This window comes from Grampus griseus (assembly GCF_964374135.1).
Source record: "Grampus griseus genome assembly, chromosome: 11".
In the NCBI taxonomy this organism is placed as follows: domain Eukaryota; kingdom Metazoa; phylum Chordata; class Mammalia; order Artiodactyla; family Delphinidae; genus Grampus; species Grampus griseus.
In genome coordinates this window covers 24,561,199-24,586,865 of record NC_139005.1, presented here as the reverse complement: position 1 = coordinate 24,586,865, position 25,667 = coordinate 24,561,199, and the positions used below count along the sequence as shown (strand labels likewise).

The window sequence follows — 25,667 nt, the reverse complement described above, 5'->3', positions numbered from 1 at the left end:
ACAACCTTCTCCCTTTTTCTGGAATGCCCTTTCCTTTATCCTTAGCTCATGCTGCTTCTTTACGTATTGCTTTTAGGACTTCTTGCCTGAACTTTCTTATCCCCAGTGTTTGTTATGTCTGATGCCCCAACACCACATACTTACTTCTAGCTTATTACACTTATCATTGTTTATTAATGGCTGATGGCTCTTTTCTACTTTGATGTGAGGTCCTTGAGGGCTGGGACCATGCCTTCCTTTGTATCTCCAACAGATTTGATAGTGTTGAATCCAGAATAGACCTACAATAAGTGTAGCTTTATTGAGGTATAATTGACAAATAAAATTATATATATTTAAAGTGTACAATGTGATGATACATATACATTGTGAAATAGTTACAACAGTTAACCTAATTAACATATCCATCACCGTTACTTCATATAGCTAACTTTTTTGGGGGGAATGCAAATACTTAAGATCTACTTTCTTAGCAAGTTTCAAGTGTTCAGTACAGTGCAATATTATTAACTACAGTCACCATGCTGTGCATTAGATTTCCAGAACTTATTCATCTTAAAATGGAAAGATTTTACCCTTTGACCAACATCTCCCCATTTCACCAACTGCCCAACCCTTGGTAGCCCCCATTCTACTCTGTTTCTATGAGTTTGACTTTTTTTAGATTCTACATGTAAGTTAGATCATACAGAATTTTTCTTTCTTTGTCTGGCTTATTTCCTTTAGCATAGTGTCCTTTCGGCTCATCAGTATCATTGCACAGGGCATGATTTCCGTCTTTTATGGCTGAATACTATTCTATTCTGTATATATCTAAATCTATACATCTTCTTTATCCATTCATCCAATGATATGGACACGTAGGTTGTTTCCACGTCTTGGCTATCGTGAATAATGCTGCAATGAATGTGGAAGTGCAGATATCTCTTGGAGAGAGTGATTTCCTTTCCTTCAGATATACAGCCAGAAGTGGGATTGCTGGATGATATTAGCTGTGGATTTGTCATATGTGGCCTTTATTATGTTGAGGTACATTCCTTCCATACCTAATTTGTTGAGACTTTTTATCATGCTGAATTTTGTCAAATGTTTTTTCTGCATTGACTGGGATCGTCATCTGAATGTTAGGAGGTTTTTGATTACTGATTTAATCTAAATTAATTTAATTTAATCTCCTTACTCATTATTGGTCTGTCCAGATTTTCTATTTCTTCATTATTCAGTCCTGGTTGGTTTTATGTTTTTAGGAATTTATTTGTTTCTTTTAGATTATCCAATTTGTTAGATGTTCCCATTTTTTAAAGTTTTTAGCCACCCCTGCCACAGGTGATTTCTTGTTGGTTGATTTTTTTTTTTTCTGTAAGCCCTTTGACTTCCATATGTTGCCTGGCCTTTCCTTCTTGCCCTCAATTCCCTTCTCTGTGCTATGCCTTCCCAAATTCCTGCTAGTTTCTTATGCAGTGAGTTACTTTATATATTATCTCTTTGTCTAGTTCCAGACCATATAGGCTTTTCCAGGCTAAACTATCTTTAAAATCAACTCTACCTATGGTTATTCAGGTTAGGATAGGCTACACCAAGGTATCAAGCAACTCCCAAATCTCAGGGAATTAACACATAAAGATTTCTATCTTGTTCACACAAGATCTACTTTGGGACATCAGAGCAACTCTTTTCTGAGCAGTGACCTGGGATTCCACACTGTGGTGTCCTATAGCTTTACCTCTGAAATAGGTGGCTTTTGGGTCACTACTGCAGGAGGGGAAAGTGAGAGGGTCTCACACCAGCTCATTTTTTGAAAACTTTTTATAATAGTAAATTTCAATTATATACAACAATAATCAATCCAGGGCCAATTGTGCTTGACTTGTGTCCCCACTCACCCTGCCTACTCTCACTGGACTATTTTGAAACTGGTCCCAGAAATTTCCTCTGTAAATATTCCAGTACCTACCTTTAAAAGATACAGATTCCTTCTAAAAGCACTATTGCAATACCATTATCACACCTAAAGATGACATAATTTCCTAATATTAAATATTCAGTTAGCCTCATCAGCTGTTAGGTATTTTAGCAAAGAAGTAACACGTAACATTTCTTCTCACACCTGTTGGCCAGAACTAGTCACATGGCTCCAACTCAATGCTGGGAAATGCTAGGAAATGAAGTCTTTTTGTGTACCCAGGAAAAGCATTATGAAGCAGGACTTGGTGAATACAACCTAACATCAGGTAAATTTCTGAGCTAAATTTGTTTCTTTTCAAGCATTTTTTTCTTCTCTTATATTTATATATCAGTAAAGATTCTCAAGCATGTTGAGTGATGCTGGATTAACTACTGGCACAAGACATCTCAGAAATTTGGGACAGACACACAGACATACGTTGTTTATTTAACCCATAGGTATTCCATTCTGATTCCGGCCCGTAAGTTTCACCCATTCATAAAGGCTCAATTCAAGTCTTAACCTCTTTCAGAGAAAGGTTTTCCTGACATAAAACTCACACTGACCTTTCACTTCCTAGTTGTTGAAACACGCTAGTTATTTGTACCCATTGTGAATCACTTCGATTGGATTGCTTTCTTTTTGAAGCACATTTAGGATCTGGTTCCTGAGCATCAAGGTGTTCTACCTGGTGATTTTGCTGCATGAGCCCTCTCTGGAGAGCAGGTCTAGGCACAGGTTGTGATGAGAGGTCTGGGGTAGGCATATGCTCTGAGGGGATGCAAGTCTTGAAGTCAAAAGGAGCTACCACCCATTCACAGAAATGTATCAGTAAGTTAGGTGGGAGGGTGTGCTAATGATAAACCTATTTTCCAGCTTTTCTTATATTCCTGGAAGTAGCAATAGCATTGGTGGCACTGAAAACTTCTTAACACACTTATTGGATTTGGCTAATGAAAATAATTTAGCTGACCTGGCTCCAACAAAATTCTCTGTGTCTTATGCAATGAAGGATATGCCTGTGATACGCTTAGCACCAAGACAGGAGTGAGACTTGTCAAGGTATCTTCTGAAGGAGGGCCATCTACCTGCTGTTTCATGCTGCATCAGAGTTTTGATAATAATTTTAAATTTCATGCCTTATTTCTTGTCCTGTTTTCTGTCTTAAAATATAGTATCTACAGAAGTTTGTACACTCGTAGGTTTTCTCGAGAGTTTCTGAACTTAAGCAGTGAAAAGGGAAACATGACATTCTAATTAATTTAAACATAATTTTATACAAAACAAGATATAAATTCCCTAGAGAGTTGGTGAATTCCCCTCTGGCTGACCTGGTCTGTCTCGAGTTTTGCTTTTGTCAGTCTGGTTCTCTGATACTCACCAAATGTGTTCTACACAGTTCTCCCATCTTGAAAGTCTGAAAAAGTGAAACTGCTTTTGTATAACAGTGTGTTTATATTAATCTCAGAGACTTCTCTCTATCTTGCATGTAGTTCTTCAATGGTTAGATATTAAGTCACCTTTTTTCTTAATTAAAATGTTTAGCTCTCACATGTCCAAAGTCCTATATCTCTCCTACCACAGCAGGAATTACTATAGGAGCAGGTGCTAGAATAAAGTTTTCACCAAAAACAAAGGAAGTAAGTAGAGGCAAAGCAATGAAGCAAGAATGAGGGACAGAAAGCCAGGTTGTTGATGTGGAGACTCTTGAGAGTGGAAGGAGGTGAAAGCCAGCTATTGAGAGTGAGTATAGAGTCAGTAATCCTGAACTTAAAAAGATGGGGAAAAAGGCATATAAAAATGGCCAAAGGTGGAAAATAAGGTTGAGGGCTGGGGCTATTGTCTAGAACAAGCCCTGGGGTGCTTGGCTTGACTTTATGAGCTGGAAAGAACTTGGTAAATGGGTGGGTTGGCAGGCAAAAAGGCCAGGTGGAGCAGATGCAGTGAACTTCATCCCCTGTCTCCCTCTCGTTTGGATGTTCTATAATCTTCCAACTCATGCTTTGTTCAGCTTATTCTGAATGGTGGGAAGTTTGGGTTTCATTTCCACTTTTGTTGTGATGAATAACAGAATTTTAGCTCCATCTGAAAATGTTTCCTTCATCACCCATCAACATGGTGCTGTGTTACTTCCTGAGCCTGACGATGCAAGAGCATGCCCTAGCTGTAGCCATGCAGAGCTGTCTGGTTCACTTTCTACAATCCACAGTATACAGAGCAGTTCCCAAAGCTGGCTGGGCATCAAGGACACTAGGGGAGCATGTTAAAAGTACCAACTCTGGGTGCTGTGCCTGGAGATTCTGAATACACTAGGTGGACTTGAATTCGGGAACTGATATCATAGATTCATTATGTAACTTGTCCTGTTCAAGTAGTGTCATGTATATTGCTGTGATTATTAATCTTTATAAGCAGGATACTTAGCTCTTAACTGTGTAAATCTGAGATTAAAAACAAACAAAGAGCCTGAGTTAACTATGAATCTCCAAAGGATTGCAGCCTGCAGTAGGTGACACAGCTGGCATTTTTCCTAGCGTAGCCAATCTCTGCCTCCTAGTACTTGAAGGAGAGGAGTGATGCAGTGTATGCTTGATCAAATATGTTCTGCTTTTATAATACAGAAAATCTTGGCTTCCATATCTACATAAATGGATAAAGTTGGACCCATAGGGAAAGAAAGGAAAGACCCTTTGTCAGCATCATGTTATTTTCATGAGGTGTGGTATGGGAGAGAAGACAAAATAGATATATTTAAGCGGACAGGTCTGTTTTTGCTAGAGAGAAATGGAAGAAAAGACATGTGCTACTTTTTAAGGAAAACAATAAGATAGAAAGTGACCAAAAAGTCTATTTAAAACAAAATTCAACATTTTTCTTTCCAGAAAGCTTTCTCCTGACTTTTCAATTGCTATTGATGACATCACAGAGACTCAAACCCTCAGATTTTGTTTGTTACTGCCTTATTGGCTTTACATTAGAGGGAACTACCACCCACAGGACAATTCTGGCTCCTACCTGTTTGTGCAAGACCCCCAAAATTATTTTTACATTTTTAAATGGGTGGGAAAAACTCTAGATGAGTTTTATGAGTGATATTTCATGACATGTAAAAACTACATGAAATCCAAATGTTAGTATCCATAAATGTAATTTTGTTGGAATGCAGCCAAGCTCATTCATTTACATATTATCTCAGGCTCCCTTTACAATGGCAGACTGAATATCTCAGTGGTCCCCAACTTTTTTGGCATCGGGGACCGGTTACAGGGTCGGGGGAACGATGGCTCAGGCGGTGATGTCAGCGATGGGGAGGGGCAGATGAAGCTCCGCTCGCTTGCCCGCCATCACCTCCTGCTGTGCAGCCCAGTTCCTAACAGGCTGCTGACCCGTACTGGTCGGCAGCCCATGGCTTGGGGACCCCTGAAGTAGCTACACAGAGGCCAGGTGGCCCACAATGCCTGGAACACTTACTCTCTGGTCCTTTACAGAAAAAGTTTGTCTTAGTAGACTGTAAGCTCCTTGAGTCCAGGAACTGTATTTCAAATACCTATATCCTAAGAAACCTCTAACAGAGTGCTTGGCACAGAGGTAATTCTCAAGAAATGTTCGAAAAAATCTGCTTCGACAGTATAAAATGAGCTACTTGTTTTTCCCTGCAGCACCTAATCCAGGAACTTTACTCAGCAGGGTGTCAGTATATGTTTTTTGAATTGAAATTTAATTATTCTTTTATTTAAGTCAGTGGTTCTCAAACTTCACTGTGCATCAAAACCACTTGAAGGACTTTAAAAAACACCGATTCTGGGACCCTGCCCATACAGTCTCTGATTCAGTAGGTCTAGGGCAGGACCTGGGAATTTTCATTTCTAAAATGTTCCCAAGTGATGCTGATGCTGCTAGTCCAGGGACCACATTTTGAGAACCACTGATTTCATGAATACTTCCCAAACCAGGGTGAAAATCAGAATCACCCAAGGAAGCATGTTAAAAATACAGATTCTAGGCTTCACTGACAGAAATTCTGACTCAGTGTATCTAGGATTAAGCCTGGGAATCTGTGTATTTAACAAAGCATTCAAGTGTTTTGGGGATTTCTGGAGGGATCACTTTTTTGGGGTCCACAGGTGTAACAACATCCTCTGAGGTGTGACTCCTACTTAATATTCTTAATGCTTCTACTTAATACTTATATACTTATAGCTTATATACTTAAAGCATATACTTAATGCTTTGTTCATAGAATAATAGTTTCATGGGTTTAGAAGAGATCATCTAGTTTGCTAGTTTGGTTTTCAAAACTCAAATGACAAAATGGTTGGGTGAAGTATTTAATTTAAAAAATATCTCAAACCTAGGAATGACAGGAAATAATATTAAGCAGCTGAGTAACCTATGTTGTCTCTGGGGATGGTGTCTGAAGAGGGAGTTGTTATGGCTGACAAATTGTGCCTTCCAGCAGTTGGAAAATACTGATTCAGTCTAACAATTGGCCTTTTACTTCTCGGAGAAAACAACATAATCCTACATACTAATATTTCCATTAAATTTTTAGCTGCTGAGAAACCAATGGAAGTTAATCCTTTTCTTCAAAAATTGGAACATAATGACAAAAATAGTCTTTATAATGACAAAAATGCCAGGCTCTGGTGAACACTCTGTAAAGCTTTTAATTTACAGTTTTATTTCTGGCTGTGTGATGCTCTAACAAAAATTTTCAACAGTATAATCATCTATTGACCATGCTGTTCAAAGAGATCATACACTCATTGTAAGCTCATGTTAACCTTGATTTAGCCACGTGGAAGGTCAAGTTCACCTGGGCTGCACTGCTGAACAGCCTGGGGCTCAGGCAGGTGCTTCCTCAGAGGCAATATTTGACACAATATATTCCCTGTCCATTCTCCACATTAATAAAGAAGTGGGAATGAGAGGCCACCTGCAACAGCACAGAATTGGATTTGGAGCCAGACAACCCAGTGTCACGTGGGACTCTGCTGTGCACTTGTAGTGACCTTGAGAGAATCACAACAACCTCTTTGGGCTATCTCTTCTACCATAAGATTGAAGGGGTTTTGTTGGTATCACATGATTCTTATACAGAGGTGCTTCATAAACCAGACGGCACTGTCCCCACTTATGGCATGGTTGATGTGCTCGTGAATGTGTTCATTAATAGATAAGAAAGATGCTTGTCTGGAAGTCTTGGAAACAGACTGGTGCCTGGTGCAGACTATGCAACCTGTATATGTTTCTTGAGTGAAACTGAGAGAATGATTGGTTTAAAATAAACCAATATATAAAACAAAACTTTAAAGAGAAGAGCTAGACTGTAGGTAAGAAATGAACCAAGTATATGTTTTGCAGAAGGGCTCATTTGCTTTTTGCAGATATGTGGTTTAGAATTCATTGTTAGCAGTGTTAGATGTAGAGATTTGCTTTTTTAAAATCCCTATGACTCTGTCTCTGTTAATAAGATAACTGTATTAACGTCATGTTAGAAGACTCAGAGAGTCTTAATGGCATTTCAGGTCCACTTTAGATTTATCCAGGGTAAGAAAAATTCCCATTTAAACGATGTTATTGTTCAATGTGAAATAAAAAAGAATCTGGTATAACTTTATTTATATGTTGATATTTCTGTAGCCTGTAAAAGGAACTGCATTCTCATTCATTCCTCACTGGTTAATGTCACTAGGCACTAAGGGGTTGTACAAAAGAAGCAGATTTTCAATGTGTGCCCTCTGCCAGATGCCTGAACAGCTGGAAGGATAGAAGGTGCTTTTATAGAAATGTCGAGATTTATAAGGGAGCCTCAGCAAGAACAAAATGTATAAACAAAGTATTTCTAGATTTGTAGGTATTTCTTTAATACAAGTTAATTTATCAAAACCCATCGAGTCCATGTTTATTTATTTAAAAAGCTGGGTGCTGGGGAGATAACTATACAAAGACATAGCTCCTGAGCCTGGAGCTTCTGTTTTAGTGGGAAGATAGGCACATTAACAGGCAGTTATTGGGCAGTTTGTAAGCCCTGAGCCTGTGGGAGTTCACAGTGGGGAAACCAGTCTGGCTAAGGAAGGGGCTGTGACAGGGAAGTTGGTCAGAGGAAGGGACATCTTTGCTGGAACTTGAAAGATAGAGAGGCGGTGGAGCTTAGCGACCTGTGAGACTTGATTCCAGATGAATTGAGCTAATCAGGTGTTTTCTCAGGAATCTGAAACCTGGGAATGAGCTATGAAGACCGAAGTGACAGGTATGTGAAGACAAGAGAAGAGGAGAGGTCAGTGGAAGCCCAGAGGACCATGCTCCAGGTTCAGTTATGAAAAGTGTGAAGCCCATGAACAGAGGCAGGAAGTGAAGCATGGTGGCATGAAGGAGAGAGGGTGCTGCCTCGCCTCCGGGAGGGTTGCCCTGTCTGATTTCCAAGACTCCTGGAGTTACTATTATTTCCTGTCCTGGGCTTCTGTGAGATTTCTCAATTCTCAAAGCGACCTTATCTGTACTTGAACTAGCTTGAATGGGTCTTTGTGCTTCACGATCCAGAAGATCTTGAACTCAGTGGGAGGCCAGCCAGAATGTCTACCATGTTTCTTTCTGAACGGTCTTGCTTTCTCTACTCCTAGGTGTAGAAGCATTGTACTCCTGTTGGGTCAAAACCCTGGAAAAACCCCCTGAGAGAGCTACGCCTCTTGTCTGGACCTGTTACTCTCCTCCCATGGGTTCAAAAGGCTCCTCTGTGTCCTGTTAGGGGGACAGGTCAATGAGGAGCACCATCCTCTATCTTATCAATTGACTGGGAGTTGCCTGTCCTGTGACCCTGAGGTTTGGCCCTATTCCCAGTCAGTTCAACCTTGGCTTTATATCATTTTCCTCAAATGAGCCTCCTTTGTTGCACATTCATCATTTGCTCCCAGAGCTTTTCAAGCACCATGGTCTGTGCCCTTTTTCTTGATGCCTGCTTAGTGGTTACTGGAATTTGCCATGACTCTACATCACCTTGATCTATGATTGTCACCCCTTCTCAAGGTGACATTGTTGCTGCGATATTGCCATATGATTCTTAAAAAGTCACTAGGAGGGCTTCCCTGGTGGCGCAGTGGTTGAGAGTCTGCCTGCCGATGCAGGGGACACGGGTTCGTGCCCCGTTCCGGGAAGATCCCACATGCCGCGGAGCGGCTGGGCTCGTGAGCCATGGCCGCTGAGCCTGCGCGTCCGGAGCCTGTGCTCCGCAATGGGGGAGGCCACAACAGTGAGAGGCCCGCGTACCGCAAAAAAAAAAAAGTCACTAGGAGGTAATCTGAGCACCCTTATTTCTCCAGTTTAACATTTGAATGTCAGTTGACTGAGGTTATTAGAATAAAAATTCCCAAATATATAAAGTGTTACTTTCATTTTTATATTTTCTTCCAAAATAAGAAGGGAACAAAAATGATAACTGTCATTGGTCACTGCATGATGTGAGATAACGTCAGTGAATGGGGAATGGGTAGATGGGTGGAGGTGAGGCCAGCCAGCATAAAGACACAGAGTGAAGCTAATGGGACACTCCCAGTGACAAGAGGATGGAAATAAAATCTCATGGGTCACAAGAAGGGGGAAACCCCTATCCAATGGAAGCTGTGATTTGATTATCCATATTTGACAGGTTTTAGAGCCTGGAGGTGATGAAGTTTTAGTCAGTAGCAGAACCCATGTCTTCTGGCTCTTGAAGTGACTCAGACTCCTGAGATAATCAGGAAAACAACTTCTCTAACTCAACACACATCAGCTACTGGACTAGACATACAAGAGTTAGGACCCTGGGGCAGATCTAGCCCCATTTGCTGCCTGAAGCAAATATTCTCACTACAACGAATGCCCTTCAGCAGCAAGCTTCTTGCCATATTCCTATAATTTCTGTTATTCCAAACTCAGGTTGCCAATAAGAGGACATTTTCTCCCCCAACGTGTTCTATTCTATAAACTTGAATCCCTTTCCCACAGGCTCTATTCTGACAATACGCTACCAATTTCCAGTCACCTAAGCCAGAAACGGCCATCTCTGATAACTCCCTTTCCTTTTCTGTGTGTTAATGACAGAATCCTGGTTTGTTTTGTTTTGATTTGTTTCTTCAAAGCAGTTTTTATCCTCTTCCTTTTTCTCTGTTATCACTCTCTTACCCCCATCAAGATCTTCATTATTTTGTGCTCTGTCAATAACTTTCACACCAGATCGATTTTTCTATCTCATTGATTTTGCCAGAGCTCTCCTCTGCTTTTCAAAATCTTCTCCAGAGAAAGGTGCAAAAATGAGCTTTATTGTGCCATTCTGGATTTTAAGTCTTTTTATAGCTTGCTACAAATGGCAACCTCTCCTACATAATTTCATAATTATTGATACTGTATGGTCCACAGTCTGAACTGTAGTTTTACTATTCTTAGAAAAATGCCACTTTTGTGCATAATATGAAGGCTTTTTTATTCAGTGGTCCCTGCTGGACCTGACCCTGTCCCACCATTCCAACTAAATTCTGCCTAGAAAATTGACAGATCTTCCATGTTCTTCCCTTCTTCATTGATCTCTCATTTCTTGAACTTCACTGACACTTGATGCTGGTGACACCAAACCATTCAATCGTGCCGTGTGAGTATGTATGTGTATGGGATTATTACCACTGGAGTGTAAGCATAAACATATGGGGGGCAGGTTCTGCACATCTATTGAATTTAAGTGGGAGTTGTGGTTCTATTGAGGAGAAAAGTGCTGCGTAACTTTCTTTGATTGGTCCTGGAGAAGATAATTGACAAGGAAATGAGAAGGTAGAGATGTTCATGAGTAGAGGGCAGGTGATACCTGCATAGAGCTATTGTAGCTGGTGCTAGGTAAGACTTGGAGGCCCTCTGAAGCATCAGTGCTATCTCAGAAGGGTTGAGAGAAAAAATACGAGGATAGCCTTGGCAGACAGGTCAGATCTCCCACACCTAATAAGTAGAACAGAAGGGGTTGGGGCGGGGTGATAGACCACATACTTGTCTTAAAGGTGTTCGATATCGAGACTTCTGTCCTTCCCCAAGAAGGCAAGTTTTATGAAATAGACCAACCTACTGTGTCTTTATAGAAACAAGGAGTTTTTAAGTGAAAGAATCAGAGGGATCTTTTGGCTTTGAGCAGTAACATTCTGATATAGGACAAATCATTTTTGCTTTTGTTTTTTGATTTTTATACATACTTATCACAAGCATATTCCCATGCTGAGGAAGTATTTGGGGCTTCTGTTATTTCTTCCCTGAAAAGGTTTCTCAAAGGAAAAAGAACACAGCTCTGATTATATTTTTGAAGTTAATGCATTCTGGAAATTTAAAATTTTTTCTTGATTAAAATGACAGTTTGAATTTAAAGGGCCACACAATTTAATTAAGTGCCAGTTGATGGATGCCTGTTGCCCCATTGTGTCATCTTCCCTTTCCCATTCATGTGTCCTTGTTATGAATTTCTTTATTCCTTACTGATTAACCAATGAAAATGCATGACTAAACTGCTTAAGCTTGATTCAAGGCTTATTTTTGCTGTATATTCTATTTTGTTGGAAGATATTTTAATGGCTTTCCTCCCATTAGCAGAATTTATGGTAGAAAATTGCTTTTGCTTTGCAAAAGAGACCTGGCAGGGCAGACCTTTCAAGCTGATCACTTAGTTTCTGAAATCGTAGTAGAAATAAACAAGATGATTAGTTTGAAATGTAATTCATAGTCAATGAGTTAAAAAAATACTCGAGTTGTTGATTACAGCTAGCTCAAATAGACCTTCTAAAATGTAATTCACTTTTGGAGTGTTTCCAAATGGATTCTTTCCGCTTAAATTTGCAAAATTTCCCAATGTTGTGTCAATATTTCAAACAGTATTGAAAAAACTTTATAAGCAGCATTGATCTGACTTCAAATGCATTGAATTTGTAGGTGGTGTCTTGAATTTTCTGAGCACAGTATTCACAGATTGAAAAGAGACACGAGTTTGGATAAATAGTCCTGATTCTTGCTAGTGCATTTGCAGCTCTATTGCCCTTTTCCTGTAATGCTTTTCTTTTTTTTTCCCTTTTGAAAATTTTTATTATGCATAATTTCAAACATACACAAAAGAAAAGAGAATAGCATTATAAATGTCCAAGTAGCTAATACTCAGCTTCAAGAATCATCAACTCACGGCCAATCTTGTTTCATCTGTACTCCAACCTATTTTCTCCTTTTCCCTACAGTCAGTTATTCTGAAGCAAGTTCCAGACACTCAAGTCATTTCATGTGTAAATATTTTAGCATGATCTCTAAATTATGATTCCTTTAATATCATTACCACATCTTTAAAAATTGAGAGTGATTTCCTTCAGGAAATATCCAACTCAAATTCTCCATTTTGTCTCATATTGTTTTTATAGTATATTTATTCAAATCAGGATCTAAACAAGGTCTACATATAATATTTGGTCAATATTTCACTTAAATACCTTTTAATTATAGGTTTTCCCTTCCTCTTTTTATTCCTTGCAATACATTTTTTTGGAGAAACTGGTTATTTATTCTTGTAGATTTTCTCACAATATGGACTGTTTTCCCATATCTTTATTTAACGTCTTGCTCTGTCTCTTGCATTTCTTTACTAATCTGATCATCGCATGATCTGCCCCTGCCTGACTCTTCAATCTCATCTCATACAGAGCTGTCTGCACTCCACCCAGAACAGAATTTGCTCACCTGTACTTAGAATGGTCTTTTGGCTGCTCAGCTGAAATGTCTCTTTCTTAGGAAAGCCTTATCTGACCAGCACAGGAACCCATCATATGCTCATATAACACTTTTTTTCACTTAAGTTGGCCATTGATCATTTTGTATCAAAAAATGATGAATCTAATGATCACCTTAAATGAGTCAATTTAATGAATCCTATCCACCTTTATCTTATTAAATATTATTTAATACAAAGGAGGTAATCCTGAGTTGTGTTTCAGTTATTCTTTATCTGACTCCTACCTCCTGGCCTTCCACTTGTGGCTACTTTTTCTCCCACTATCCTGTGATACTACTGACAGGTGGTCAGTATTTTTCTGGCAGAGACCGTAATGGACATGCGGAATTTAGTCACCTTTCTTCAGGTGGTCTTAATGGCCTTGCAAGCTTATTTTGCTAGGCAGTCTTCATGGAGATTTTCTCAATATACAATTAACTCTGAGTTTAAAAGGAGATGATTAAACTCATGTATTAGTCTGCTTGGGCTGCCATGACAGAATACCACAGACTGGGGGGCTTAAACAACAGAAGTATATTTTCTTACAGTTCTGGAATCTGGAAGTCCAAGATCAAGATGCTGGGAGAGTTGGTTTCTGTTGAGACCTCTCTTCTTGGCTTACAGACAGCTGCCGTCTCACTCTGCCCTCACATGGCTTTTCCTGTGGGCTTTTCCTTACATGGCTTTTCATGTAGAGGAGTCTCTGGTGTTGCTTTCCTTTTTTATAAGGAGATCAGTTCTATTGAATTAGGGCCTTACCTCATGACCTGATTTAACCCTAATTACTTCCTTAAAGATCCATCCCAAATAAATTCACACTGGGTGTTAGGACTTCAACACATGAGGGGACACAATTCAGTCCATAAAAACGAAGTAACACTTTCCCCAGGGGTCTGGGTCTAAACTGAACCTACTCTGCTAACTACAAAACATTTGTTTCCTTTTATTCTTTAGTGAAATGTGACCTTTTTTTCATTTTAAAATTCAGTTTAATAATACACTTCCATAACTATTTTTTTCAGTAATTAAATTATCCAAACTTGTCCAAAGCAGCCTGTTCAAGGGGGTTCCCATTCTTTTTGACATAGCTCTTCCCACCACCTCTTTCTTATTCTTTAAGCAGTTCCTTTCTGGCACAAGATGTTCCAGGCTCAACTTCTAGTTTTCTCAGCTCCAACACTGGATTCAACCATTTCTCCAAGGAACCCTGATTCATTTTAGTGGGGAATGGTATTTAGAAACCAAGATCTGAGCACTGGGTGGCTCACCATTACTGGGATGGCATTTAGTTAGTGAACAGAGATACAACTCTTTTTTGAATCATGGAGTCATAATGATAGCACCAGTTCAATCCAATACCACTGAATTACCTTCTTTCTTTCCATATTCTTATCTCCCCTTTTCCTACACTGAGAATCCTGATTTTCAACATCAGCATACTCATTCATCTGTTCAATCTATAACATCATACAGTACAGTTCCAGAATTATACCAATGTCACTACTAACAAGACTACTAAGTTTAAGATTTCTCTGTATTTTTTTTTTGTCCTTAGAATATGTCCCATTCAGAGTGTGTAAAGGGCACCTCGATCATGCTGCTGAATCATGTCAGGTAGTTCTGCAACCCCAGAAATATGCACAGGTGCCAGGGAGGAATGTCTTGTACAGTGTAAATCATGTCCGATTTCTGGGGATCTAGACTGCCAGGGCTATCCAAGCTCTCTTGGCGAGACAGCTCTTTTCTGTGATGCCATTTTCTGTTGTGTATATTGCCATGAGCTCGGTGTCTTCATCGTCGTGTTCACCACTGGATGTGGCACCTCCACTGAACACCACCAGAAGAGTAAAGAAAGCGAGGTGCTTCTCTTCATCTTCATCTTGGCTTCAGCTGAACTTCCAGCCTCCATGGATTGGGATGTAGTATTTTTACCAATGACATCATTAACAGAAAACGAGAAGCTTGGCCTTTGAACTGAAGTGGCTGCTAGTTAAGGCTTGTTCAAGTGAGGAGCCCAGGATCAGAGTTGGCTCTTCCAGTGCCTGAAACCCCTGATTCTTAGGCAGAGATGAGCCCCATAAGTGCCATCTCTTAGCACCTGGCTGCAGCTTTGGGGTGCCCACTGCCCCCTCCAGGTAACTCATATTTTAAAAGACTCTATCAGGGTTAAAAGGCCAGCTTAACTACAACATTCTTTCATCTGTTTCTACCATCCTAGGAAAATTGGATCAAAAGTTTAAAATTAATACATATGAATTTTATTTTTCTGTGATTATCAAATTTTTAAACAATTGATTTAATATAGTGGTTAAATTAGATAGTTTTAAATACTAAAATATATAGTTAAACACATACAAATAGAGTAAAAGTCAGGATAAATTTAGAACTAAGATTTGAGTTCAAAACATAATATGTATTTCCGAGACTTTTTGTAAAGTACTTAAAAAAACATAATTACTTAAAAGGAATTCTGACATAAATACCTCTGTAAATCAATTTATAAATGGGCCTTTTAAAGATGATGTAAAAAAGTCAACCTCTAACAAACTCTCACATACCAGTTAGTTATGTGACCCAAAGTTCAACTTTTACCTACTCAGTAATGCAGACCCTGGCCACATTATTCATGCTTCTTCTCATCAATTCCCCATCTTCCTTTCATTGCTTTATGTTTTCAACAACAGATCATCTGAAATACTTGATATCAGATGTGTCAAAATTTAATTTGCTTATTTTGTTTGCCTGCTTCAACTAGAAAGTAAGCTCCATGAGGTCAGAGTTTGTGTCTGTTTGTTCACTGCTGAATTTCCAGCCTCCAGAGCAATGCTTAGCACAGGATGGACCCTTAATACACATTGGATAAATAAATTAATAAATTCATAGTAGTCAAATTATTCTGTTCAATTGGATATTGACAGCCAGATTTTTTTTTAATGTAAACTAAATAGAACTTATAAAGCAATGCATCAAAATCAACTGGAGAGCTTGTTACAGCACAGATTGTTGAACTTTACCCCCAAATTTTGGATTTTGTAGATCTGGCATGAGGCCTGAGGATTTACATTTCCAATGAGTTCCTAGATCATGCTGATGCTGGAGGTAGAGGAAACACTTCAAAAAATACAGTTTTACAGAAACCAAAACTCAATAGCACCATGAAATATTGGGGATGGATATGAATTGCTAGCATCTGGCCTTAGCTCATGGCTTAGTACATCTGCTATATTGTAATTAACCTGCAAGAGCAAATGTGATGGAACATAGGATTGGTATGGCAGTAAGTAGTTTCCTTGACTCTCTCCCAACAAATTAAGGAGAGTGCTGAGTCCCCATAGTCTGTCATTTTGTTCAGGTGTGTTAAATATGGACCTTCATGATGGCAGTAGACTCACATAAAGCAAGCCCTGGCCCTCCCCAGGGTGTCTTTGTTAACATGATGAATGAATGGAAATTTTCCCTTTGGAAGACTGTTATGGCTTCTCTTTTGATGAAATCTTCTTAGAAGAGTCTTTAAAGCAGCATGAAAAAAGTAGCATTCCAATTACTGAGATAGTAAGATACAGCCCTTCTACAGTGGCTTTCATCCCGACAATTCTTTGCAAACATTAACTAATGCCTCAGGCAATCCTTGGAGGCAAGTTATACTCTACATTTTGTTCCTTTAGAGATTGGAGACAGAGGTTTGGCTTCTAGCTCATGTTTTTGTGGGCTGAACTCTCTCCTTTTTGGTCTGTTTATTCACTGGAAGGGAGATGAGAATCAGGCCTTAAAAGTAAGAGTCTCTGCAGCTTAGTAACCTCTTGAGGCAGGTTATTTCTTGCCGCAATCGTTATTTCCAACAATCCAATTTTTCATGTGCAATGATTAGTTACTAAGGCAATGATCTTAAGGACTATGACATTGTTTATTATCCAGTAGGGGTGAACTTATAGGAAAATAGAAGTCTTGGTTTTATAGATATTCTTCTGTGTTAAAAAAGAACAATGAAAGAAATACATGCAAAATTGTCAGCAAAATAAGCACAACTCTGTTGACCTAGAAGCGTTTTCAGTAACATGCTCACTTGTATTCAGTCAGTACTCTGTTAAATTTATCTTATAATCTCTAAATATGTTCTTAAATTTTGATAGTGTGGAAGTCCATTACCAGAAAGAGTATCTTTTATTGGATGAGAAAGCACATACACAGAGTCCAGAGTATCAGACAGAATATTTCTTTGATTCTCAATTATACTAAATCCACCTTTACCAGTAAAAGGAGGGCAGCCCCTTTTTCTAGTCTTTCTTCTTTTTCCTTCCTTTGTTGGCCTTTGTTGAGTATTATTTGTTGAGTGCCTAATATAGGCTAGGAACTTGACCAGTTGCTGGGATTAAAGCAGTGAACAAAACAAAGGTTCTGGCCTCATGGATTTAGATTATAGTAAAGGGGAATAGTTAAACGAATAGTTAAACAAAACTGTATGTGTGTATCAGAATGAAGAGTTGATAAATGCTGTGTAGACATCAAGAAGGAGCTCTCAAGTAAGATGACACTTGGGACAGGAAGGAAGTGTGGGAGTGAGCCACTTGTATATTTGAGGGAAGAGCATTCCAGCAGAGGGAAATTAGGTGCCAGTGCCTAGAGGGAGAAGCCTGGCTGACATATTCAGGAGCAACAGGGAAGAGATGGGGTGCAGTACAGCGAGTCAGGGTGGAGAGGCACTAGATGAAGTGAGAGAGGTGCAGGACTATACAGAGATACAGATCAAGCCTACTCTTCATTTTAAACTTCCCACAAACTAGTTGGAGGGTTAGCATAAGTAGGAGACCCACTGAGTAGATATGTGAATTTTACAAGGTATTGTCCAGAATTGGGTAGAAGAACTAAGAATATGTTAGTTTTTCTCTAGAATAATTACAGATTGAAAATACAGATTGTTTTGAATTTGTGTTATTTTTTCATAGAATTAGAAATTTAAGACCTCAAGCTTAATTTCTTATTTATCAAAAAGCTCAGGTTGCATCTCTGAGGATTGTGCCCCTTAAAGGGAATCACAATGAGAATTTTTGTATAGAATTTGGCCCTTTCTGTGCCTTTCCATAATATCCTCCTACTATTCCCATTCTGCATGCACTAAGATTGAATTTGAAGTTATATTATCACATATAAACAATGATTTAGGAATTTAGTTTTGGATTGTATCCTTTGTTAACAATACATTTTTAAATGAACTCATTTGTCATTGACCATTATGATTAGAATAATCACCCCATTGGAATGTATGTACAGTAGAGATAAAGGGAATTAAAACTATGAAGGCTGATTATTCCATTTCCTTTTATGAATAGTTAATGTTATACCCCAGGAGGACCATAGTCTGAAAGCACACTAGGGTTTCCTTTATGACTTGTACAGATTTAAGCTGGACTAAACATGTTGGTTTGCAATAACTAGTAACATAAATCAGGAAAATAGCCAATCTAATTTTGATTGGCAGAATTAATGTCATTAAATCTACTTTTTATAGTTCTCTGTTTCCTATGTCTTCTAATGTGGTTTCTCTGCATAACACGAAGAAATATCATTGAATTTTATTTATGAGTAATTTATTTTGTATTGGTTTTTCATTACGTTCTCACAGGGTGTCTTGAGGTTTGAGGTTATTTTTATTATGCATTTCACATTCAAGTGGCATACTTCTAACTGGAGAACTCTGAGTGGGGTTGGGTGTGTAAGAGAAGATCTGACTTGCCTAAAACAATGATATGTTCTTTGGTATAATGATATGCTTCCAGCCTCTACCACTACAACCCTAATTCCAGTCACCATCACACAGTGGTAACATACAAGACAAAATATTAGATATTTTGCTAACTGTGGCGAATAAAAATGGAATAAGACCTAATAGCTGTCTTGAGGAAATTGGCTTTCCCTACTTACATTCCATTCACCCTACTATGGATATGATCTAAACATACCACTCCCCTGCCAGGAAATTATCATGGTCTCTTTGTTCTCTATTAAGTCTATATTCCTTAGCAGAGCGTTCAAGGCCCTTCACAACCTGGGCCCTGCCACCCTTCCAGTTTCAGTTCTTCTTTCTTCCCCTTATTTGTCCAACCTTCCAACAGCATAAGGAACAAAGTTCCAGATTGTGGGCTCTTCCTTTCACAGACTTTTCGCTTCAGGTCTATTTGTCTTTTCTCTTGCTCCATTGGTATAAATTCCCTGCCCCCCCACCCCCCCACACACAAATACATTTACACGTATGAACATACACACACACACACACACACACACACACACATACACACCTTCCTCTATTTAGAAAAATCCTTCTCATTGTACAAGGCCTGATTCAAAGATCACTTCTAAGGGCAGCATTCTTCTCTGACTTAAGCAGAATAAACTTCTTCCCTTTCTATACTATCATGATACTTAATGCAGTCCTATTTGGATTTTAGTCTTTATGCTTTTGTCCATCAAGTATGAAGTCTGAGACCAAGGGTTGGGTCACATTTATCTTTTTGTCCAACAGACCGCCCACTCTTTCCATGTAACAATTTTCAGTTGAATGTTTATTGAAACAAAATAAAACTAAGGAAAAATAATGATTCTTCTTCTCTGTATTTTGAAGATATTGAATAGATTTTTTAAAAATTTAACTATGATGGTAATTAACACATTCTGACGTATAGTTATTTGCACTATAGGTACATTTACAGACATTCAACTATACTAGATCAATTTTTAAAAATCAGAAGCAAAAATAAATAGAGAAGGAGAAAAAGAGAGAGAGGAAAAAAATAATTTCAATAGTGTGGGGACAATTTCTCACTATTGCCCTCATTAAGCACAGTCCCAGGGGAGAGCAGGAGATGAGAGATATGGATTTGTCCTCTCAGTCAGTTTCAGTTTCAGTTCCTGTGATGCCTCATGCTGTGAGCATCTGCTGTGGTGAACAGGATTCTAATGTTTAAAGATGTGCATTTTTCATGCAACATTGTCTCTGAGAAGAGGCCAACTACTTTTTTTTGTACAGTCATCTGTCCCAGATCTGGACAGCAACCCATGTCTTTGGGACATTCTTAGAGATGGCATGTCCCTCTCCACCATCAAGACTTTCTAACAGGATTTAGGAGTCATTTTGACTTTATATAATTTTGCTTCATTTCCTGACTTTTGAACTCAACTCCTACACAAGATACTCAATTCCATAGTAATCTGTAAGCACCATGGTACAAAGAACAGGTCATATTTTGATAGGGTAACTAAATTTATGGCTTTTCTAACTTAAATAGGTAAAGGAAAAATCAGATGATTTCAAGTAGAGCCACAAAGATAGTTTTAACACTTATGAGAGATGAATATCTAAGAAAAATTTAATCATTATACTTATTCCTTCTGTTTTGGCAAAGAAGGTTAGATGGATGTCCCAATAAAGGTCTCTAAATGAATTATGATTTCTCACACAGAAAATGGTGACCAGCTGTTTTTCTTCTCCATTGAGTACACAACAGCAGGAAATGCTTAAAATGTAGCATGAAGGATTTATCTCAGATACAGAAAGATTTCTGTTTGCTGGACACTTAGACAACTTCTTGGGAGATGTTATAGACTCTCCTACTGAGGAAACTTCTTTATAACCTCATTCTGCCTAGAATAGTTTATGTCAACATTTTTCAAAGTATGTTCTAGCATTTTATGGACTGTTAAGGGAAGTTAATCAAAATAAAGACTATATATTTGAAGGTGGTAAATTAAGCGAACTCTTGTGCAATGTTTAAAAATATTTCTCAATTACCATATTCCTACTCTTAAAAACAACAAATATCTCCGCAAAAATACCTCACTTTTTAAAATTTGAATACAGGGGCTTCCCTGGTGGCACAGTGGTTGAGAATCTGCCTGCCAATGCAGGGGATATGGGTTTGAGCCCCGGTCTGGGAAGATACCACATGCCACGGAGCAACTGGGCCCGTGAGCCACAACTACTGAGCCTGCGCATCTGGAGCCTGTGCTCCACAACAAGAGAGGCTGCAACAGTGAGAGGCCCACGCACCGCAATGAAGAGTGGCCCCTGCTTGCCACAACTAGAGAAAGCCCTTGCACAGAAACGAAGACCCAACACAGCCCAAAATAAATAAATTTATAAAAAAAAAATTTGAATACAGTTGACATATAATATTATGTTAGTATCAGTTGTACTACATACTGATTTGCCATTTGCATACTTTATGAGATAATCACCACCATATGTCTAATAACCATCGATCCCCATACAAAGTTATTACAATATTATTGACCATATTCCTTATGCTGTATATGACATCCTCATGATTATTAATTATATAATACAAACTGGAGGTTTGTATCTCTTAATCCCTTACACCTATTTCAGCCACCCCCAACCCCTCGCTTCGGGCAACGCATCCCATAATTGTTCTCTGCATCTGTGAGTCTGTTTTCATTTTGTTTTGTTTGTGGTTTGTTTTTTTTTTTTTAGATTCCAATTTAAGTGCAGCATTTGTCTTCCTCTGTCTGACTTATTTCACATATCATAATATCCTGTAGATTCATCCATGTTGCCATAAATGGCAAGATTTTTTCTTTGCAGCTGAGTAGTATTCCATTGTGCATGTATTACATACCACGTCTTCTTTATTCATTCATCTATGGATGAACACTTAGGTTGCTTCCATATGTTGGCTATTGTAAACAATGCTGCAGGGAACATTGGTGGGCACATGTCTTTTCAAATTAGTGTTTTTTTGTTTTCTTTCTATAAATACCCAGAAGTGCAATTGTTGGATCATATACCAGTTCTATTTTTAATTTTTTAGAGGAGGCACTGTTTTCTATAGCGGTTACACTAATTTGCAATCCCACCAACAATGCACAAGGATTCGTCTTTCTCATCCTCACCAACACACTTTCTATTTGATGTTATTTTGATAACAGCCATTTTGACAGGTGTGAGGTGATATCTCAGTGTGGTTTTAATTTGCATTCCCCTGATGATTAGTGATGTTGAGCATCTTTTTAAGTGTCTGTTGACCATCTGTATGTCTTATTTGGAAAAATACATATTCAGGTTCACTGCCCATTTTTTAATTGATTTGTTCATGTTTTTGATGTTGAGTTGTATGAGTTTTTAGTATAATTTTAGAATATCAGTCCCTTGTTGGATATATCATTTGCAAATATCTTCTATTCAGTAGGCTGCTTTTTCATTTTGTTGATAGTTTCCTTCACTGTGCAAAAGCTTTTTAGTTTGATGTGTTCCCATTTGTTTATTTTTGTTTTTCTTCCCTTGCCTGAGGAGACATCCAGAAAATTATTGCAAAGACCAATGTCAAAGAGCATTCTGCCTATGTTTTCTTCTAGGAGTTCTATGATTTCAGGTCTTACATTTAAGTCTTTCAACCATTTTGAGTTTATTTTTGTATATGGTGTGAGAAAGTAGTTCAGCTTGATTTTTTGCATATAGCAGTCCATTTTCCCATCATATAAGTCCATTGCCCATGTTAGTGTGGGTTCATTTCTAGGCTCTCTATTCTGTCCTACTGATCTATGAGTCTGTTTTTGTATGAGTAGCACCTTGTTTTGATTACTGCAGCTTTGTAGCATAGTTGGAAACCAAGAAGCATGGTACCTCCTGCTTTGTTCTTCTTTCTCAAGATTGTTTTGGCTATTGGAGGTCTTTTGTATTCCCATACAAATTTTAGAATTATTTGTTCTAGTTCTGTGAAAAATGCCATTGGTATTGCATTGAATATTGTATTAAAATGGTTATTTTAATAATATTAATTATTCTAATCAATGAGTATGGTATATCTTTCCATTTGCTTGTATTATCTTTAATTCTTTCATCCATGTCTTGTAGTTTTCTGACTACAGGCCTTTTACCTAATTGGTTAGATTTATTCATAAGTATATTACTCTTTTTGGTGCAATTGTAAGTGGGATTCTTAATTTCTCTTTCTGATAATTTGTTTTTAGTGTATAGAAATGAAACAGATTTCTGTATATTCATTTTGTATCTTGCAAAATTACTGAATTCATTTATTAGTTCTGATAGTTTTTTGGTGGCAGCTTGAGGATTTTCTATATACAGCATGATGTCATCTAAACAGTGACAGTTTTAATTCTTCCTTTCCAATTTGGATTCCTTTTACTTCATTTTCTTGTCTGATTCCTATGACTAGGACTTCTAATACTATGTTGAATAAAAGTGGTGAGAGCGGGCATCCTTGTCTTTTTCCTAATATTAGAAGAAATGCATTCAGCTTTTCACCATTGAATATGATGCTGCCTATAGGTCTGTCATATATGGCCCTTATTGTGTTGAGGTATGTTCCTTCTATACCCACTTTGTTGAGAGTTTTTAATCATAAATAGATGTTGAATTTTTTCAAAAGCTTTTCCTGCATCTATTGAGATGGTCATATGATTTTTCTTCTTCAATTTGGTAATATTGCATATCACATTGATTGATTTGCAAGTATTGAACCATCCTTGCATCCCTATGATAAATCCCACTTGATCATATTGTATAATCTTATTAATGTATTGTTGAATTCAGTTTGCTAATATTTTGTTAAGCATTTTTGCATCTGTGCTCATTGGGGATATTGGCCTGTAATATTCTTTCCTTTTTTTTTTTTTTTTTTGTAGTGTGTGGTTTTGGTATCAGGGTAATGCTAACTTCATAGAATGAGTTCTAAATCTTTCCTTCCTCTTGCATTTTTTGAATAATTTGAGAAGGATTGGTGTTAGCTCTTTAAATGTTTGGTGGAATTCACCCGTGAAGCTATTTAGCCCTGGACTTTTGTTTGTTGAGATGTCTTTTTATTATTGATTCAATTTCATTATTGGTAATTGGTCTTGTCAGATTTTCTATTTTTTCCTGATTTAGTCTTAGATTATTGTATGTTTCCAGGAATTTATCCATCTCTTCTAGGTTGTCCAATTTATTGGCATTAAATTGTATACAGTAATCTCTTATAATTCTTTGTGTTCCTGTGGTATTGATTGTAACTTCTCCTTTTTCTATTCTGATTTTATTTATTTGGGTACTCTTTCTTTTTTTCTTATAAGTCCGGCTAATGGTTTATTTATTTGTTTATCTTTTCAAAGAATCAGCTCTCAGAATCATTAATCTTTTCTATTTTTTTAGTCTCTATTACATTTATTTTCGTTCTGATCTTTATTATTTCTTCCCTTATATTAACTTTTGATTTTGTTTGTTTTTCCTTTTCTAATTCCGTTAGGTGTGTGGTTAGGTTATTTATTTGAGATTTTTTTGTTTGTTTTCTGAGGTCGGTTTGTAGTACTACAAATTTCCCTAAGCTGCTTTTGCTGCATACCATACCCATTGGTCACTTAGCATCATATTACTTAACCTTAAAGTGTTTATGTTTTTTGCAGTTTTTTCTTATAGTTGATTTCTAGTCTCATACTGTTGTGGTCAAAAAGAAGCTTGATATGATTTCAATCTTTTAAAATTTACGGAGACTTGTTTTGTGGCCTAGCATGTGATGTATCTGGACAATGTTCCATATATACTTTAAAAGAATGTATTCTTCTGTTTTGGGATGGAATGCTCTCTATATATTTATTAAGTCGATCTCATATAATGTGTCATTTAAGGCCAGTGTTCCTTGTTGATTTTCTGTATGGATGATCTGTTCATTGATGTGAGGTGTTAAAGTCCCCTACCATTATTGTGTTACTGTCAGTTTCTCCCTTTGTGTCTGTTAACATTTGCCTTATATATTGAGGTACCCCTATATTCAGTGCATATATATTTACATTGTTATATCTTCTTCTTGGATAGATTCCTTTATCTTTATGTAATGTCCTTCTCTGTCACTTATTAGTTTTTGTTTTAAAGTCTATTTTGTCTGATATAAATAATGCTACCCCAGATTTCTTTTCATTTCCATTTGGATGACATACCTCTTTCCATCCCAGTCTGTGAATGTGTCTTTTGATCTGAAGTGGGTCTCTTGTCGGCAACATATATATGGGTCTTGTTTTTGTATCCATTCAGCCCCTTTATGTCTTTTGAATGTAACAATAATCCATCTACATTTAAAGTAATTATTGATAGGTATGTACTTATTGCTTTTTTTGTTAATTATTTTCTAGTTTTTTTGTTTCTTTGGTCATTGTCATTCCTTTCTTCTTTTGCTCTCTTCCCTTGTGATTTGATGACTATCTTTAGTGTTACATCTGGAGTCCTTCTCATTTATCTGTATATATCCATTATAAGTTTTTGGTGTGTGGTTACTATGAGGTGATATATACCAACCTATATGTATACCTAATTATTTTAAGTTGCTGATCTCTTAAGCATTCTAACAACCCTCCAATTTTACTCCCCCCCCCACCAGCTTTAATGTTTTTGACATAATATTTTAATTACTTTTATTTTTTGTGTCCCTACTTTTGTGTCCCTACTTTGTGTCCCTAGAAAACTACTTTTTCTGGATATAGATGATTTTACCACTTTTTGCCTTCTAGTCTTCTAACTAGCTTTATCAGTGCTTGATCTGCCAACTTTACTATATATTTTCCTTTACCAATGAAATTTTTCCTTTTGTAAATTTCATATTTCTACTTGTAGTATTTTCTTTTCCACTTAGCAAAAATCCCTTTAACAATTCTTGCAAAGCCAGTTTAGTGACACTGACTAACATTTGCTTGTATGTAAAATGCTTCATCTCATTTTTCAAACCTGAATGATAGCCCTGCTGGTTAGATTATGCTTGGTTGTAGGCTTTTTCCTTTCATCATTTTGTTTTTTTGTTTGTTTTCTTTTTTTGTTAACTATAAATGCCTACTTAATTTTTTTATGTTTATTTTTTATTTATTTATTTTTTCTTATCAGTCATCCATTTTATACACATCAGTGTATACATGTCAATCCCAATCTCCCAATTCATCACACCACAAACCCCACCACCTGCCGCTTTCCACCCT

At 37.5% G+C, this 25,667-nt stretch overlaps 1 pseudogene across 1 annotated transcript; it reads right to left on the bottom strand.

Annotated features, from left to right (window-relative positions):
• Positions 1–14,306: 14,306 nt before the first annotated feature.
• On the bottom strand, positions 14,307–18,895 carry LOC309829867 (solute carrier family 23 member 2-like; annotated as a pseudogene). Its single transcript has 2 exons — positions 18,802–18,895; positions 14,307–14,684 (listed from the first exon to the last, which is right to left on the bottom strand). The product of its transcript is annotated as a solute carrier family 23 member 2-like (transcript).
• Between the last annotated feature and the right edge of the window lie 6,772 nt (positions 18,896–25,667).